Here is a 21,158-nt window from a genome sequence, read left to right on the forward strand (position 1 = left end):
TAAGTGTACATTTAGGACCATATAAAGGTACGTTTTGGACTTGCGGGAAAAATTATTTTTTCCTTTTTTCATACATTGCTACACTAAAAAAAAAATAAAGTAAGGATTCACAGGAAAAGCTCTCACACAAGAACTTATTGTTTGTAGGGACACGAGTTGTCTTTTCTGCCATGTTCTTAACTCTTGGTATGCATGTCTGATGTTTATTTTTTTTTTTCGGTACATATTTTTCAACAATTTTCTCTAATATTTTGTACAGTTTATCCATATTTATCTGTATATTATCACTTCCGAGTAAATTTTTCCAATCTTTGATCAATTCTTCATTTATATCTGACCATTTTATATTCTTACTATTAAAATTATAATTTCCATATCCTTCCCATCGTTTTTTTGCTTTGTTTATCTGTGTGTTCACTTGCTTTTGAATAGACTATTAATTCTATGACATTGTTTTCTGAAATTCCCGTGTTATACACTATTATTTCTATAACATAATTCACCTCATTCACAGATACTAAATCATTGTCCTCTCTTGTTGGAATGTGGTTTATTTGTTGCATATTATGTTCTAATAGCATATCCTGAAGCTTTTCAAATTGCCTCTTATCTTCTGCGCTACTATTACTTTCTTATATATATATATATATATATATATATATATATATATATATATATATATATATATATATATATATATATACAAACACACACACATATATATATATATATATATATATATATATACGCATATATATATGTATACATATATATATATATATATATATATATATATATATATATATATATATAATATATATATATATATATATATATATATATATATATATATATATATATATATATATATACATATATATATATATATATATATATATATATATATACAACCACTTTCTTCTATCCGTTCTTTCCAATCCATGAAAGGTAAGTTAAAATCTCCGGATAGGAGTATATTCCAGTCTTTATAGTTTCTACATATATCATCTATTTTTTCTATTATTATATCAAACTCCTTAGTATTTGGGGGTTTGTAAACTACAATATTCACTAGTTTTTCATATTCAAATTCTACCGCAATCAGTTCACATTCTGCGTTGCTGTATTTTTCCTTGATTTTTTCTTGATTTATGTCTCTTCCATATATTGCGGTTTCCCCTTGATTCCTATTTGTTTTGTCTGATATATATGCTTGGAAACCCTTTATATGGTCATCACTGCCAGTCTCTTGGGAATACCATGTTTCACCTATATATAATATATAAATTTTTCCAATTTGGGTTAGTTCTTCTAAGAACTCTATTTTCCTTTTAGAGTTACTCGTGACTAAACCCTGTGCATTCATCACTATCATGGTTTGTCTTTTATCCCCATTATCTAATATTGGTAATAATATGGATTCTCCCATGCTTCCTTCCTGTTCTGATATGATGGTCTTTTCTTCATTTCCAGGAATTCAGTCATTGAAAATCCAACTTTTCTATTATATTTGTTCTTTCGCCTTCATATTTATTTTTTGTGTTTATACCTGCAGTTACCCCATATCTGCACCAACCCCTGGCATTATAGATGCATTCTTTGTAATTGGGCTCTAATTGTGCATATTTGGGTTGAAAGGTATCATATCTTGGGGCTTTTTGTACATAGCGCTGGCTTGTTTTTGTTTTTCTTTTTTTCATTTTTGCTTTAATTTTTCTTGTCTGTTTGGTTTAGGGTTTTCTGACTTTCATTCATGGTTGTAGGATGCATATTTCATTTTTTTTTTTTTTGAATTTGCATCGTTTTCCTTCTTCCAGGTTTTTGCATATTTGTGGATGGAGATCTCTGCATTAGTCTACATATCCGTCTAAATATGCGCATTTACCATATATTTCATAATTATTTCATATCTTTGGATGCTTGCAGTAGCATCTTTCGCCAAATCTACAATTTCCTCTTTTCAGTAAATTGCCGACTGTATCTTTCTTTTCTTTTTTTTCTTTTTCTTGCTCTTCCCTATAAGTATGTAGGTCCAGGTAGAGTTTTTTTGGTTCTATTATTTTTTTCCATCTGATAATTTATTTCTTCCTAAGTATGTTGTTGAATGGCATTTGAATGGCATAATATGTTGTATCAATGATTTCCTCTGCACCCTTACGTATATCCTGTTCATTTTTCTCTTCTTCTTCTTCTTCTTCTTCTTCTTCTTCTTCTTCTCCTTCTTCTTCTTCTTCTTCTTCTTCTTCTTCTTTTTCTTCTTCTATTTGCTGATTCAGTCTCGAGTTAATTATATTTTCTATCCAGACTAAGCATGTTGAGCAGAATACCTTTGTGTCTTTATCTTTTATTTTTTTTTGTTGTACTTCAGCGCAAGTAGGGTGTGTTGGTACATGAAATGCATCGCATTTCGTGATCAGTTGATGAGGAGTGATAATGGAATACCACATCTTACATGTATTGCACCAATTAGGCATTCTTTTTCCCAATGCATCAATCAGCATATTCACCATATTGGACTTATTATTGTTCTTTGATGGAATATGTTGATTGATGTAAACTTTCTTTATAAGTATTTTTATCACCTGGATCTTCTTTGGAATTTCATCTATTATTTTGATGATGTTCTCTGCAGACTTGCTCCGGTTTGTTGTATCATATTGTTTCAATATGTTTGAGAATATTTTTCCGTCACACCGGTTGAAGCTCTTAAAGACCTCTGTTATCAAAAGGTCTAGTTCTTGTTGTGCCAACTCATGGAATTTACTCCTGCTGATTGCAGCAATGTCCCGCCATGCCTTGCCTGTGTTATAGAGCGCCATCTTGTTCAGATTTTTAGTAATTCACAAGATAACTATCCTATGTGACGTTTTATCCCACTTTTCTGACCTCAAACTAATCATTGACTATTCACGAAAACTTGTAGCTATATTGCACTCCATAGCCTTTTGTTATCTGCATTAAATAAGTTTATTTATCGGATCACACGAGTGGACTCACTCCCCAGCATACAGTAACACTTGCAGAGAGAGAGAGAGAGAGAGAGAGAGAGAGAGAGAGAGAGAGAGAGAGAGAGAGAGAGAGAGATCAAAGACTAGATGAGAAAGAGATTCATTACATAAAAACTCAATATGTAATAAATATATCTCTCCAGTAAAAGATGTAAAGTAGAAGAGTGATACAGTAGTTTTAAATCTGATATTACTCACCATTGAGGATGTAATCTGCCTGCCTTGCGCTTTATTAATAGTATTCTTTGATGTCACAAGTAAAGAAAATAAAGTTTTATCAAACGTTTTCGAAATAAATAAATATATATATCCATTTGACGTTAATTCATTTCTCCTAACAGTGATGATTCTAGCGAAAAGAAAACAAATATGTTTTACATTCATCCTTCTACTGGTGAATAGTTGGTTAGCCATAGGCTTAGAGAAATTTCCCCAAATTAGTCCCTGCATACTCTTAACGAATGAAAAATAAAACCTGCCTTGGTAGTCTCTTTAACTTCTCTACTTGCAAATTGATTTGTCTCCTTTCTAGTAAACATTATCTGTTAGCTATCCTACAACTTTCCAGGCCTTCCTGTCATGACACTTTCCAGCACTTGGAAATTTTGCAGTCTTTACAACAACTCATTGCCCTCCATTATTCCATAACAGAAATCCTCTAGTTCTGATTAATCATTTCACCAGTAAGAAACATGCTACTTTTTTTTTTTTTTTTTTTTTTGCATACTTATACATTTTAAACCATATCATTTCCTGCCACACAATGCTCTGCATAGGCAGTCCATATCAACAGATGTATTCTCTGTTATCGCACCTAGTATTTAAACATCAATTCCATAAAGTAAGGTTGGTTGAAAGATATATTCTTACATTTTAGATTTGTTTTACACAGACACTTAAATTCACTTACCAGTTTATTGATCACATTATGATATCTTTTTAGATCTATTGTATTAGGAGTAGTTTCTTCTCATATACTAGTATCATCCATTATATTTACACCAAGAGACCTATATAAGTATACGTCAACCAATATCATTATTGTATAATCAATGATAAGATTCATTACTAAATCTTCTTTTTTTGATATTCTCTAATTGCTTTATTTGTAGCTAAGGCGGGGTCATATCTGGGTGGCTCCAAGGAATAACATTTTGATGTATGGGCTTCCCGTCCTGTAGGAAGCGACGTACAGTGTACACTCTTTCCAGTTTCTTAGCTAATGAAGGGTGTACATGCACAGAATATCTAGTGACAAGGTATGTAGGGAATGCACGAGGCCTCGATATGTATACAAATCGAGAAATGATCGCAGACATTTTAAATTCAGTCAATTCCTGATCAAGGCTGAACATCTTTGTAACATCCGATAGCCAGCAAAGCTTCACATCAACCCCTGGATTTTCTGTAAATAGGAGCTTTATGTATTCAGCACGTGGAGCAAAGGCAGTGAAAACAGGATTTGCAGCTATGGTAGGTATACTCTGAATAGCAGGTCAGGGCTGGGAAATTTTAGAACTTCACTTTGAGAGGAAAAATCATAACACTATGTAGTTTTAGCAGCAAGGGGTGGTGGTTCATTACTGCTATCCGAATCATGCTCCAAACACCGTTTGTTGGAAATAGGGGTATGGTCCATCAGGCTAGGGGCTGCACCAGCAGGGATCAACTTATGAGATTCAGTAGAGACAAGTCATGACCAGTATTTCTGTGTAAGCAGATGCTCTTCTCCATAATCATCACTTAAAGCAAGTTCTTCCTCAACATCAGCAAGAGCATCAGGTCTTGAGAATTCCATAGTCATTATCAACTGCTGTTTAAACAACGCCTGCATCTGAGTTAGTTCCTCTAGTACATTAACGTAGCCATGACTGAGAGAGAGAGAGAGAGAGAGAGAGAGAGAGAGAGAGAGAGAGAGAGAGAGAGAGAGAGATCTATTATTCGTTAATTTTCTAATATATATTGGTTTTAAATGTCCACATATTTTTTTTATTATTATTCTGGAAATGACTATCACGTTAAGCAAATTAACAATATAAGTGTAAAGAACTTTTATTCATTAACATAAGCAATATTCTAGAGAAAATCTCCATCTTCATAATACAAAGCCAGTTGAAACGGCAAACCCGCCCTCCCCCCCCCCCCCCTTTGCTACCGTCTCTTACACCTGACATTGAAAAATCTATAGAAACTTTGGGGTGAGAGTAAGATAGGATAGACGAGACGCCTTTTACCGCTGACTGTACAGTGGACTTTAAATAAGCTTGTTATCTATCTTATTAGGCCGATTGGCCAAGTCCTTCATGCATGCATAGTTTCGGCTAAGGGCGTACGTTTGAATCCTTGTTCAGCCAGAAGCAATTATCATAGATAAATTTCAAGTCGATATATATTAAATGCAATTGTGTTTTCTATTTACATTGATCAAAATCATGATTGTTAGTGATACATATACAATATCTATCTATCTATCTAAATATCTCTCTATCTATTTATTTACTGTATATATATATATATATATATATATATATATATATATATATATATATATATATATATATATATATATATATATATATATATATATATATATATATGTATATATATATAAATATGTGGAAGTTTTCTCATCAAAGTGTTTTTCCATTTATCTGTTTTTGACTTTGTCAGCTAATAGATAGATTTAGTGAGTTAGATTTAGCGCTGAATTTTAGAAATGTATGCAAATCAAATTTTCATACAAAAAACAAACAATGATGATCATGAAATTACTTTCAGGATAATCGAAGTTTTTGTTTTGGATATTTAGGGGTATTTGAATCCGTATGATTATGGGAAAGAATAAAATTTCTGAGTATATTTTTTATCATTAGCTAAAAAGGAAGCAAACTAAATAAGCATCAAGAAATAATATGATCTATGATGTATTTCTTAGATGTCAAGGAAATAGCTAACCAATTTCAACTTAATTTTCTCATATGTTGGTCAGAGGTGTAACAGTGTCATCAATCATAGAATATATTCCAGAATTATATTATACAAATTTATCGAGAAAACTTTTGTTAAATCAAATAAAATCATCGCAGGGGAAGTATAGCAATTGTGGATACGCAGAAAAAAATATCTTATAGAATAAAAAAAAAATCCTCTTCGCTTTCGAATGTTTGACGCTGACTGATGGAAAAGATCGTAAAACAATGGAAACAATTTTTAATTCAATTCTTGTGATATATGGCGCTTACCGACATCAAAACTGTCCGACACCAGTCTTGCTAAAATTCACTAATTTCTTTTTAATGGTTTACGTGTCCCAGGTCAATAAGGGTGAAGGTATTAATTGCTAAGCTTTTATGGGAGGTAGTTGCTAATATATATATATATATATATATATATATATATATATATATATATATATATATGTAATATATATATATATATATATATATATATATATTATATATATATATATATATATATATATATATATATATATATATATATATATATATATATATATATATATATATATGAGTGTTTTTGTATGTGTGTGAATAAAATGTGTGACAATATGAAGAACTAATCATACATCTAAATTGAAACAATTCATGAATTTAGCTTGATTTCATCTTTTGTATCACCAGCTCTTATTTAAAACTAGCTCCGCTACCTGATCAATGAAGTCCGCGGTGTGAGAGTATGACTAGTAATGAGTCTAGAAAATCTAATGGGTTGAGACGATAAAAGATCATTTATCTAGAAGCGGAAAAGGTGAGAATTTCTACTTTGTTCAAGAATATATAATTTATTGTCTGTCATTGAGGAGAGTATTAGAACTCAGCGACAACATCACACATTATCAGCTGGAGAAAATTGTTTGTTAACTATCTCCTTTGAAAAATAATCCTGCTCAAAATATATGGAAAAACGTTTTTCTCTTAGTTGTTTGATTAATTCTTTATATGAATGAGAACATCCTGTAAGTAGTATTATAAATACATTATTAATTTATTATGACATCGCCGTTATTCATATAATTAAAATGAGATATATTGATTTTATTAAATGCATAAGTAAAACTAACTATAATTCTTTTTTAATCATTATCACCATTGTCATTTTTGGTTTTTTGTCAGATTCATATAGTTAAAGTAACATATTGTCTCAACATTATTCACATGAATCTAATCCTAAAGACCAAGCCAGAACCATAGAATATGTTCCCGTTAAATCGGTACCTCGCAGGAAATGTTATTTCTCCCTCATTATCCTGAGACGTGGAAAGATTTTCCTCAACACGCCCCAAGACTTGGAAAACTTGATGTACTCGGAATGAGGCTATTATGATTTGCGCAGGAGACCCTTTCAAAGGCTCGTTATCGAGGAAATGGCCTTTTTGTACTGTTTCTCTCTACACATCCCGTGGTTAGTCTTTCTTCGTGTTTTACCTTTAATTCTACTAGTGTTTTATCTCTTCATTATTGAAGAAATCGCTTTAGGTATTGTTTGTCTATATAATTTTCTCTACACTTCCAGTTGGTGGCCTTTCTGGGTGTTTTCCCTTTACTTCTATAGTGTTGTTTCTCTTCGTTATCGAGGAAAGAGCTTTTTTGTATTGTTTCTCTCTCTTCATTTTCAGAGGCAGATCATATTTCGTGTTTTCCCTTCAGTTCTACTAGTGTTGTTTCTCTTCGTTATCGAAGAAATGGCATTTTTTTGTATTGTTTCTTTCTACACTTTCAGTGTGCGGCCTTTCTTCATGTTTTCCCTTCTGTTTTACAAGTGTTGTTTCCCTCCGTTATTGAGAAAATGGCTTTTATCCATTAATTTTCTCTACACTTTCCGTGGCTGGTCTTTTTTCGTGTTTTCCCTTCTGTTTTACTAGTGTTGTTTATCTTCGATATCGAGGAATAGCTTTGTTTGTAGTGATTTCTCTAGACTTTCAGTGGGTGGCCTTTCTTCAAGTTTACCCTTCAGTTCTACTATTTTTGTTTATCTTCGCTATCGAGGAAATGGCTTTTTTTATATTGTTTCTTTATACACTTTCAGTGTGTGGCCTTTCTTCGTATTTTCCCTTCAGTTCTACTAGTGTTGTTTCCCTTCATTATCGAGGAAATGGCTTTTTCCATTATTTTTCTCTACACTTTCTGTGGCTGGTCTTTCTTCTTGTTTTCCCTTTGATTCTACTGGGGTTGTTTATCTTTGTTATCGAGGAAATGGCTTTTTTTGTAATGTTTCCCTCTACACTTTCAGTGGGTGGCCTTTCCTCGTGTTTACCCTTCAGCTCTACTAGTGTCGTTTCTCTTCTTGTTTTGTATTCTTTCTCTCTACACTTCTTGCAGGTGGCCTTTTTTTTATGTTTTCCGTTGAGTTCTACAAGTGCTGTTTCTCTTCGTTATCTAGGAAATGGCTCTTTTATTTTTTTTCTCTAAACTCTCAGTGGGCAGCCTTTCTTCGTGCTTTCCCTTTAATTCTACTAGTGTTTTTTCTCTTCGTTTTAAAGGAAATGGCTTTTTTTGTATTGTTTCCGTCTTCATTTTCAGGGGCTGATCTTTTTTCGTGTTTTCCCTTCAGTTCTACTAGTGTTGTTTCTCTTCGTTATTGAGGAAATGGAGTTTTTGTATTGTTTCTCTCTACACTTTCAGTGAGTGGCCTTTCTTCGTATTTTACCTTTAGTTCTACTGCTGTTTCTGTTTGTTATCGAGGAAATAGCTTTTTTTGTATTGTTTTTCTCTTCAATTTCAGGGGCTGGTCTTTCTTCGTTTTTTCCCTTTATTTCTACTTGTGTTGTTTCTCTTCGTTATCGAGGAAATGTTTTTTTTTTCTATTTTTTCTCTCTACACTTTCAGTGGGTTGCCTTTCTTCGTGCTTTCCCTTTAGTTCTACTAGCATTGCTTCTCTTCGTTATCGAGGAAATGGCTTTTTTGTATTTTCTCACTCTATAGTTTCAATTGCTGGTGTTTCTTCGTGTTTTCCCTTTTGCTCCACTAGTGTTGTTTCTCTTTCAATTTACAGCAAAAGTTTATCTATGCATCTGATTTCCTTTCTCTGCCTTAGTAGTTGTTAGCTATCTGTTTTCTTTCCTTTTATGGGACACGACGTTATTTTTCTCCCGTAACAGTTTTCGTGTTGCCTTCACCATCGTATCCCTCAACATTGCTACTTCAAATTTTTACTCTTTCTTTCAATTGTCCACTACACTATATTGTTTTTTTAGCGTTTCTCTTCCACAAAAATGTTGCCAGTTTTTCCTTTTTCTGGCCAAAAACCTATAATTTGGCCTTTTCTAAAAATTGGTTGGCCGTTAGTAATATGAAAAAATTATTAAAGATGGAGTCATATATATATATATATATATATATATATATATATATATATATATATATATATATATATATATATATATATATCCTTTTGCATTCAGTTCTAAATCTAGTTTCTTTCATTTTCATTTGTTTTTGAAGGTCTGATCTTCCCTTCGTTTTAATGGGTTTTTTTCACTTAAGCTCTTTTTTTCCTCTAACCTAATGATTTACAAATTAATTCATATACACTTATTAGGATATTTTCATAGCGCAGTCATTCATAACTGGTCTCCTTATGAACCGTATTTTACATTGTAAAGGGCTTTCCATTTCAGCATTTTAAGATAGCATTATGCAAGAACATATATATATATATATATATATATATATATATATATATATATATATATATATATATATATATATATATATATATATATACATATATATATATATATATATATATATATATATATATCTATATATATATACATGTATATATATGTATATATATATATATATATATATATATATATATATATATATATACATATATATATATATATATATATATATATATATATATATATATATATATACAGTATATATATATATATATATATATATATATATATATATATATATATACATATATATATATATATATATATATATATATATATATATATATATATATATATATAATTCATCCTTTTTATAGATTAATATATAACTAATTCGAAAGGTATAATATATAAAAGTTGAAAACATATATCCCCCATTTATAAACATTACAAATAATTCCGATAGTATATGAAGCACTTGCAGAAAAAAGAAACTCTAAACTTAGATTTCTATTTACTGAAAGTGAACTCTATATATAGAAATCAATTATATTTAGAATTACGAATATAGTATAAATAAACAGAGATTCCAAATTTGTAAGGGAAAAAGGAATTTTTTTGGCGTAATTGGTGCTGTTTTGTTTGGTGTTGTGACGGGGTGAGAGAGGCTGTGACTAAGAAGGCAGGATGAAAGCAACTGAATAACTTTATTACAGAAATCACTTTATATATATATATATATATATATATATATATATATATATATATATATATATATATATATATATATATATATATATATATATATATATATATATATCAAGTCCGAGCAAGAAGGACATAAAACATAACAGGAAATTTTATGTTCAATTGAAAACCGTTTCTGTTAACAGTTACCGGTAAGAAAAACACATATTTATTCAAGTCCCTGTCAGTGGGAGGGGAGAGTGAAGATTTAAAGGATAATATATACAAAACAAAAAGAAATGTCGTTACTATGTATGATCGTGTGACACACGGTTTGTTACAGTGTCTTAGAAAAAAAAAGATTGTAATTAGAAATAAAACATTATCTACGGTTATGATTTTATTTCAAATTTTATACATATATTCTTTCAATGTAACCTCAGCCCTACATTGTTAAATATAAGATTATTCCGCACTTTTTTTTTCTTTTTTAGAATTTCATATAGATCGATGTTAATTTAGGTTTAAAAAAGTCCTTGAATTTGGTAACTACTAAATTTCGTATAACACCTCTCACTAAAAATAATATTCATGACACATCTTTAGAAGCTATATAGATTAGATATGTTAATAAAAGTTATCAAAGCTTTATTTCAAATATTAATGAAGTAACTCCGGAGAGTTCGGGTATATAATAGCCTTTAACCCCGAAAAGTGTGAATAGAAAAGCAGGCATACTCTTCTGGGTCTTGATGAAGAAGTGATAAAAGTATTTACCTAATTATAAGTTACTTTTCATAGTTACTCCACCATTTTACAGTACTTTGGGACTACAATATAAAGGGTTTTGGCATGTAGCCCTAATTAATCCTTAATTATAGTTTTCATAAAACATAACATGGATACGAATATGTGCATATATAAATACCCACAAACACACATACACACACACACGCGCACACATACACACTCATATATATATATATATATATATATATATATATATATATATATATATATATATATATATATATATGTGTGTGTGTATACACACACACACACACATATATATATATATATATATATATATATATATATATATATATATATATATATATATATATATATACATATATATATATATATATATATATATATATATATATACACACACACATATATATATATATATATATATATATATATATAGACACACACATATGTATATATATATATATATAAATATATATATATATATATATATATATATATATATATATATATATATATATATATATATATATATATATATATATATATATATACATATATATATATATATAAATTATATATATATATATATATATGTGTGTGTGTGTGTGTGTGTATGTATGTACGTGTATGCATGTATAGTCATATATACACACGTAAATGAATGCATTAAACTTTTTAAAAATGCATAACACTCAACATTGGAAAATCCAATTTCCCTCGAAAAAAAAATTATCAAAAAAGAAAATGGGTTAATAGAAAACGATAAAAATTAACCCTCTTGTGTCCACATCGGCAAAAATGTAGTCCTTGGCATAGAGAAAAATGTGATGAGTTGCCCAAAGGAAGGACATCAAAGGAAATGGGGAGTGAAGAAAAGTTAAAAAACTGCTGGATAGTGTAACCTGGGGTGCATCTTTTTGCACTTAAAGAACAGCATGGAGATTGGAGAATGCTAGATATGGCAAAAGGGTAAGTTTTGAAAGCGTCAAAGGAAATTGAAAAAAAAGGAGGAATTTCTTGGGTTGGGATTTTAATCGTTTTATGAACACAAGAGAAATGTTTATATCTTAGAAGACACAGATGTATAGTTATAATATATTTTTCATAAGTGACAGAAACAGTGATATAAGAAGGATTTTTACATGAAACCTTTTGCCTGGATATTCAAATATTTTTTTTAAAGGAGCAAGATATATAGATATGTAATGAAGATGGTTATATAACACATATTTTTATGTAGACAAACTTCATGAAAATAGTATTGGTTATATATTTCAAGTATTGAGATATATAGTTTCACAGGAGAGGAAGATAGATTAGTCCATATACATTTTTTAAGATTAGACAATGATGCTGATCTTATTTTTATTTTAGGAATTTTATGTGCAAAAGTGCGTGATAACCAGCATCTCTTCAGATGTTTTAGAGATCATTTTCAATTCAGGTGTTTTTGTTGGTGTAAATAGACCTAGGAATTAAAAAAGAAAAAAAAAATTCCAAAGAATTATTTATGCAAAAGAATTTAGATATCTATAGGACATTCCATAATTAATTATTTCCCAATTTATTTTCAATATACCATGTTGAATGTCAAATGAATATAAGCACTGATGAATTTTTTTTTTATCTTTTCTTTTTAGAGGGGTGCATATGAATGAGACAAACGCTCTGTGATCTTTTCCTTCTGGTCGAATTTTTTTGGCAAAATTATTTGTCACCTTGAAACGTGACTGTTTTTTTTTCAATCCTTTAGAATATCTTAACTTTGTTAATATTGTATATAGTAGTCAGTCGTATGCATCCACGCTTACGTTCTTACTAGATATTTGGTTTCGACATTCATCGGGCAAAAATATGTCCAGATGGGAATTTTTGTTCATCAGAATCTTACTGGTATTGGATGGTATGAGAAAAGGACATATAAAGTAGTGGGTAAATATTTGTTTTTCTGATTATTACTATTCCTGAAAAACTATATATTCAGTGTTTCATTTCTATTTTGAGGTTAAAGGTTTAAAGGTTGTTCATGAATGACAGAGGCAAGGGACAGTGATATTGCCCTAGCAATCAAGACAATGCCACAGAGACTGACCATACATTATATAATCAACGCCCAAGCTTCCTCTTCACTCAAGCTATGATCAGAGAGGGCCGGGCAGTGGCTTTTGATTACTATAGGCTCCCTCAAACCCCCAAAATTTAGCTCGAAAGAATGGTAAGGTTGCAGACACTGACGGCACTAACGAGTCTGAGCGGGACTCGAACCCTAGTCTGGCAAATACCAGACAGAGACGTTACCAATCAGGCCACAACATTAAGTTATATATCAAAGTACAAATTCTTGGAAATAGTTTATATCGCCTGTGTGGTTTTCATAGTGGTAGCAATTATTTGATATCAAGATACATTGCTGCTTACACCAGAGCTCTCATATCTAATTTAGGCTATATTACGATCAGAAACGTTCTTTCTATGGAGTTCAACTTTTCTTTCATATCCGCGTCTCTCCCGTCTGAGTGGATAATCCTTCAAGGAAAAGTTTTTGCTAATTTCTTTCTTATAAAATTTTCCACAAACTTCCCTTGCGTCATTGAACCCAAGTTGAGCTTTGATAGAGAGAAAAAAAAAAGGTTGAATTTTGCTTCAAGAAATTAGTCGATGATGACGGAGCCTGAGAAACTTTGTGATTTGAGGAAACTTTGGTATTAAGAAACTTACGTTTTTCGTTCCTGTTATTGATGAAGAGAAAGTGTTTTTCACCCGTTGTTGGAGGTCAGACGAAATATGTGCTATTTTGGATTTCATTTCACGGATTCCTCTTCTTCTTCTTCTTCTTCTTCTTCTTCTTCTTCTTCTTCTTCTTCTTCTTCTTCACGAGGAATGACTGCTATGGAAGGGAAAATTTACTATGATTTGTTTAAATCCGGCATATAATACTCTTTTGTCAAACATGGGAAAGCAAAATATGAGAAAAAAATTAACAAGAAATCATTCTAAAAACAGTAACAACGTCAAAACAGATATGTCATATAAAAACTATAAAAAGACTTATGTCAGCTTCTTCTTGATAAAATAATTTGCTGTATCTTTGAAATTTTGAAGTTCTACTGATTCAACTACCCGATTAGGGACATCATTCCACCACTTAGTCACCGCTGGAATAAAACTTCTAGAATACTGTGTAGTATTGAGCTTCATGATGGAGAAGGTCTGGCTTTTAGAATTAACTGCCTGACTAGTATTACGAACAAAATGGAATTGTCCCGGAGGATCTGAATGTAAAGGATGGTCAGAATTACGAAAAATCTTATGCAACACGCATAATGAACTAATTGAATGACGGTGCCAAAGATTAATATCTATATCAGGAATTAGAAATTTATTAGACCGTAAGTTTCTGTCAAACAAATTAAGATGAGAATTAGCAGCTGAAAACCACACAGGAGAAAAATACTCAAAACAAGGTAGAATGAAAGAATTAAAACACTTCTTCAGAATAGATTGATCACCGAAAATCATGAAAGACTTCCTCAATAAGCCAATTTTTTTTTTTCAATGGAAGAAGACACAGAGCTAATGTGTTTCTAAAAAGTAAATTTGCTGTCGAGAATCACATTTAAAATTTTAAAAGTTATAAAAAATTAAAGAAACATTTTCAATACTAAGATCCAGATGTTAAGGAGCCACTGTCCTTGACATACTCACAATCATAAATGCGTTTTGTTAGGATTCAACTTCATACCCCATAATAATTTACACCATGCGCTAATTTTAGCTAGATCTCTATTAAGGGATTCAGCAACCCCAGATCCACTTTCAAGGGATGGAATGGATGCAAAGAGAGTAGCATCATCTGCATATGCAACAAGCTTGTCTTCTAGGCCTAACCACATGTCATATGTATATAGTATGAAAAGTAATGGGCCAAGAACACTACCTTGTGGAATACCAGATACCACATTCCTATACTCCCTATGGTGCCAATCAACAACATCTCTTTGAAATATATTACTTAAAAAATCAATAATAATGCTAAGAAATGACGCACCTACTCCCAACTGTTTGAGTTTGAAAACAAGGGCCTCATGATTAACACGGTCAAAGGCAGCACTGAAATCAAGGCCAATCATACGAACTTCCTGACCACAATCAAGGGATTTCTGTACAGCATTGGAGATTGTAAGAAGGGCATCACATGTTCTAAGGCCTTTACAAAAAAAAAATTGCAAACTAGAGAATAGATGATTAACTTCAGCAAATCTATTAAGAAGACGTTCAAAAAACTTTAGATTAATTGGGAGTTATGGAAATTGGGCGGTAATCAGTGGGACTTTATCTACCATTCACATAAAAAAGTAACATTACTGATTCTCCAAAAAGTATTAAAAGCTCCTCTTTTTGCTAACTTTCGCAACATAACAGATAACTTTGGAGCTAAGATACTTGCAGTCCTTATAAAAAAAAAAAGGAAAAATACCATTTGGGTCTACACCTCCATAAGCTTCAAGGTCCATCAACAGAGCTTTTATTCATTCATTTGAGAATCAGCTGATTCCTTTCAAGCAAACAACTACCTAGATAAGTCATATGATTTTTATCCAATTATGTCTAACCAGATGATCGAAGGACATTAGTCGTCGTCTAGTATTTTTTTTTTTAGGCGAAGATATTAGAATTGAGTATTGTTATAATGGAAGTATTGAATCTTTCTTTTTCTGATGTTATCTGAATTTATAAATATTTCTGTCTTTGTTCTATATCAATTTGGTAAAAATTCTTGATTTTTCTCTCTTTTAATTGATTTTATGCAAATTACTCTAATACCATGTTTTCTATTTATGTCAGTAAATGTATATAATCCACAATGCAACAAATTTTCAATTAAGAATGAGCGCAAATCTCACCAAGGAAATTTTATTCACCTGAATATTATCATTACCATATGAATATTTTTTTTAGCTCATGTATAAATTTCTATATAATACACATAAATACCTAATGTGAAATACTAATAAAATCCTAATAAAATTAAGCAGTCCATTTACGCTAAAATCCCGTTATTAACCACTAAAATCATTTCCCCTATCTACCATTTTGATACGCCGAAATAATTATATATTTAAAAAACGAGCTCATTACTGTTGCCCAAAATTTTTACATGATGTTATTTTCAACAAATAGCGGACGTAAACATTACATGAAATTTTAATTTTCATGAAATATAGTGGACAATTATGTCCTCCGTGACTAATTCGATATCATTTCTCTATAATGAGAGAAAGGGCCGCAATGGATCGCAAAAGTTCTCAGTGATGAGTTTTTGTGAAATATTTGATAATTTTTTTCAAAGTCATTTTCATAAACACGGAAGCTAAGGGTGTTTAGAATATTTTTTTAAAAGAAGCTAAAGCAAGTTTATGTTTTAAGTGATATAATCTGAAGCCTTGGAAATGACTTTTGATTAGTACGTGAAAGGCTAACTCTATATCTGAATGATATGCAACATTTCAAAATATGATAAATCAAAGTGATTATAAATATCAACAGCGATGTAGGTGGAATAACTTTGTTTATAATCTCCCTTAATATTGAAGAGAATACATTTAATTGAAAAGTATTTTTTATCTATTAGTTTAGTATTTATCTGACTGTATTTTAATGGTATCAGAGTAAAAGCAAAAATAATATAGCATACAGGAAAAGAAGATTATGAACAATAACTGGGATCAATGTGAAAACGTAGCTAAATGGACTAATCCAACTAATGCAAGGAGATGGGACTCTTACAACGTATTAACCAAGAGTGCCCCTTAGCAAAAACATGTTACCATTACCATTATATTCATCTTCATATGATAATTAGTATTATTGATGTCATCTATTGACATTGCTATTTCAATAACTAAAATTTTTACGATTATTAATCTAAAATTGATAATGATGAAGATAATGATGATAATGATTACACAATACCAAGATATTCATGTTCTCTTTGTTTAATCTTTTTCTTTTCATCCAATTAATTTCGCACATTCTAGGTTTTTCTTTCATCCTCAAGCCTTCCAAATTCAATACAATTGATAATAATAAATGCATGGGTATTCATTAATACATACGTAAGCACAGACACGTATGTACACACACATATACACACATGCACACACACACTCACACAAACACACACGCACACACACACACACACACACACACACATATACATATATATATATATATATATATATATATATATATATATATATATATATATATATATATGTGTGTGTGTGTGTGTGTGTGTGTGTGTGTGTGTGTGTGTGTGTGTGTGTCAGTGTTCTTATATACAAGCATAAAATGCATATACGCATGCACAAATATATATGTATATATATACATATATCTTATATATACACATTTACATGCATATATACACAAACACGTAATTGAAAAATAAAAGGCAATTCTATTTTTAATCTATTATCAATAATAAGAAATTTTGAAAGAATAAAAAAAATTAAAATAAGTAAATCGTCTGAAGGTAAAATAATTTGAATAATTTATTTCACTTTTATATTTTCTATAAATAGAAGGAAAAATATATTTTTTTACACAGGAAGGATTCATATCATATTTTACCCTTTACAACAAGAAAAAATTAAATAAAAAACAGAAAATAAAAGTGTTAGTGAATACCATGAATTCATATCATTTGTGGGTTCAGAGATTTTTTATTTTGTTATTTATATAAAAAAAATTTTTTTTACATCCAATTTTTATATTGTTTTGTCTGAAGGGTGTTCGAGTTTCCGGTGCACAGACGACATTTTCTTCTCTTTTGAAGTTGATGCTGGGAGTTTGGTGGGTTATCAAAACATCTGTAAGGGAAACAATAACAATAATAACAGGAGGTACAATAATAATAATAATAATAATAATAATAATAATAATAATAATAATAATAATAATAATAATAATAATAATAATAATAATAATAATCATTATTATTCTTTGCTCAGCTACAACCCTAGTTGGAAAAGCAGGATGCTATAAGCCCAAGGGCTCCAACAGGGACTATTGACCAGTGAGGAAAGGAAACAGGAAAAATTAAATATTTTAAGAACAGTAACAACACTAAAATAAATATTTCCTATATAAACTATAACAAACTTTAGCAAAGTAAGTGGAAGAGAAATAAGATAGATGCAAGAGAACTCTAACCCAAGGCAGTGGAAGACCAGGGTACAGAGGCTATGGCACTACCCAAAACTAGAGAATAATGGTTTAATTTTGGAGTGTCCACCTAAAAGAGCTGCTTACCGTAGCTAGAGAGTCTCTTTTACCCTTACCAAGAGGGAAGTGGTCACTGAACAATTTCAGTGCAAAAGTTAACCCCTTGTGAGAAGAAGAATTCTTTGGTAATCTTGGTATTGTCAGGTGTATGAGGACAGAGAAGAATATGTAAAAAAATAGGCCTGACGATTCGGTGTATGTGTAGGTAAAGGGAGAATTAACCGTAAACAGATAGGTAGTATCTGTAGTACTGTTTTGATTACTCAAAAATTTCCAGAAACAATGAACACACTCACACAAACGTGTAATGAAGACCCATGCTCTTGCAATGAGTTTTGATAAAAATATAAAACAGTTCATTAAACTGATCTTAGTGTGGAATTATAAAATTCAAGTCAGTCTTTAGACATCAATAAAAAAAATTTAATTAAACTAAGATTTCCTATCACTATTACTTTTGATATGATAAATTAATATGAATTCTTTCATAATATCAACCTTACCACAAAAGTATTAAAACCACAATTATAATTTATTTTATATTATCTGTCATCTAACAGGAAAAAAATATCCTTTTTAGTAGGGGAAACTGGTCTAAATGTATTTAAAAGCGTTTATGCTGTGTTTCAGATTCAGAATATATTTTTCCCCTTTTTTGGCCAAAGAATCAGGGTTCGTTTCATGTCTATGTAAAAATCACCCAACAAAGAATTCAGTCTTTTTTCCAATTCTTTTGTTTCCATTCTATCTTTCTATGCGAAGCTGAAAAAATGTATGACAACCGCTCTTGTATCTGAACACCAGAATCTAAAATGCTGTCTGCAATGTTACGCTTTGTTATTAATATTCATAGAAATGGAAAATTTTACCTAGTTAGGTTATATAGATTCGACAATTTATTTTTTCGTGTTCTCTCATCCAACGCTAATGTTTTATGTAGGGATATTTTCATTACGAAAATCTATTTGATGGAATTTTTATACCTCACATAGTCACTGTCATTTTCATTCATAGCAGACATTCTTTCATCAATTATAAAAGTCATAAAACATAAAGCTGCTTATGTAATTAATATTTGTGTCTCCGTCTTATATGTGACAAAGCTTGATCATGTGGAGAGAATGGAAGACCATTTGTTGGTGAGTCATTCATTCTACTTTAATCCATGTATTCTTTCTATACTTGATGAATTTTTTTCTCTTTACTTACTGTTATCCTTTGTAGTCTTTAGGTAAAAAGGTGTTTATGGGAAAATTTATCTTTATACAGAGTAAATTTTTTTTCATAATTATTATACCATTTATTTTTTACCACTTCACTAACTAGGTGTTCATTTTTTTTTCATAGCAATTATAACACCTCATATTCACACAACGCTTGTATAGTTAATAGCATTAGATAATCAGAATATTCTGAAATAGAATGTTTTAACAAGTAGTTATAGCTGGTGGACGCTAACCTTTGTCCTGCAGAGAAATAGCAACACCCATTGTACCTCTGTAAACAGAGGTTTTTATTATTTCGTGTAAAAGAATAAATTAAATGAAATAAATTATTTTATATTATTTCATAAATTACTTCCCATAAGTATGGTTTATATATATATATATATATATATATATATATATATATATATATATATATATATATATATATATATATATATATTTTATATCTGTAAATGTAAATGATTAAAAAGTGAAGCTATAAATGAAGTAATTTTGTTATATAGTTATAATTAGCAATTTTACATAACAAAAATACCGTATAAGATTTAAGGAAAAATATCAAGAAACGTTTCCATCATAAATTCAGAGAGAGAGAGAGAGAGAGAGAGAGAGAGAGAGAGAGAGAGAGAGAGAGAGAGAGAGAGATGTACTTTCAGCTCGAAGAGTCTGACAGCGACAGAAGCAAAGGCGAAGTCAAAAAACGCAACGGCGCATAAAATGTGATATGGCCCTTCTTGGAGTCACAAAAAAAGAGGGTCATTCTTCTTTCTCACCGCCAGATAAGAGAAAAAACACATGGAGAAGAAAGACAACTGCACTCAAATAAACAACTGAACAAAGAAAATAATGATAAAAAGTGAATATCGCGGAAAAAAAGAAGAATGGAAAGCGAGTCATTAAAAGAGGGAAAAGACAGGAAAGCGAGCCACAGGTTATGAATCCCTGGTCTTCAAAAGACGTGTTTTATGCCAATTTTTTTTATTGGCTTTAAAACCCCCTTTTCTGGGCTCGGGCATAGCGCACGATTCTTCATTTATTCATTCATTCATTCATGGAGCTTTTCAGTTACAATCTATTGTGAAATATGAAGTCTTCTAAACTGTTTGAATATCCATGAAATTAACGAGCTGATGGAAAAATCGACAAAATATGACAAACAACTATTTATGGCATTTATAATCTACGAGAAAGTTTTTGATTCTTTCAAAACTTTAACGGTAATGAAAGCCCTTCAAAGAATAGGATTAGCTGAAGCTTATGTTAGAACACTTGAAAATCTCTATACAGGAAGTACGGCAATCTTCAAACTACATAAAGATGGAGAGGAATTTCCTATTGAGGAAGGAACTTTTATCTTAAGAACATTCTTTATGCATATGCTTATAAGAAATGAATTTGTGGTGAAATGACAATCGTAAAAATATTTATTGTTCAATATATTGACTTAAGATATATTAGTAGGCTATGAAGAGACCTTCTTCTGTGGCTCTCTTTGCCATCTTCAATATTTCAAAATCTATTTTTCTA

This window comes from Palaemon carinicauda, chromosome 14, assembly GCF_036898095.1.
Source record: "Palaemon carinicauda isolate YSFRI2023 chromosome 14, ASM3689809v2, whole genome shotgun sequence".
NCBI classification, from domain to species: domain Eukaryota; kingdom Metazoa; phylum Arthropoda; class Malacostraca; order Decapoda; family Palaemonidae; genus Palaemon; species Palaemon carinicauda.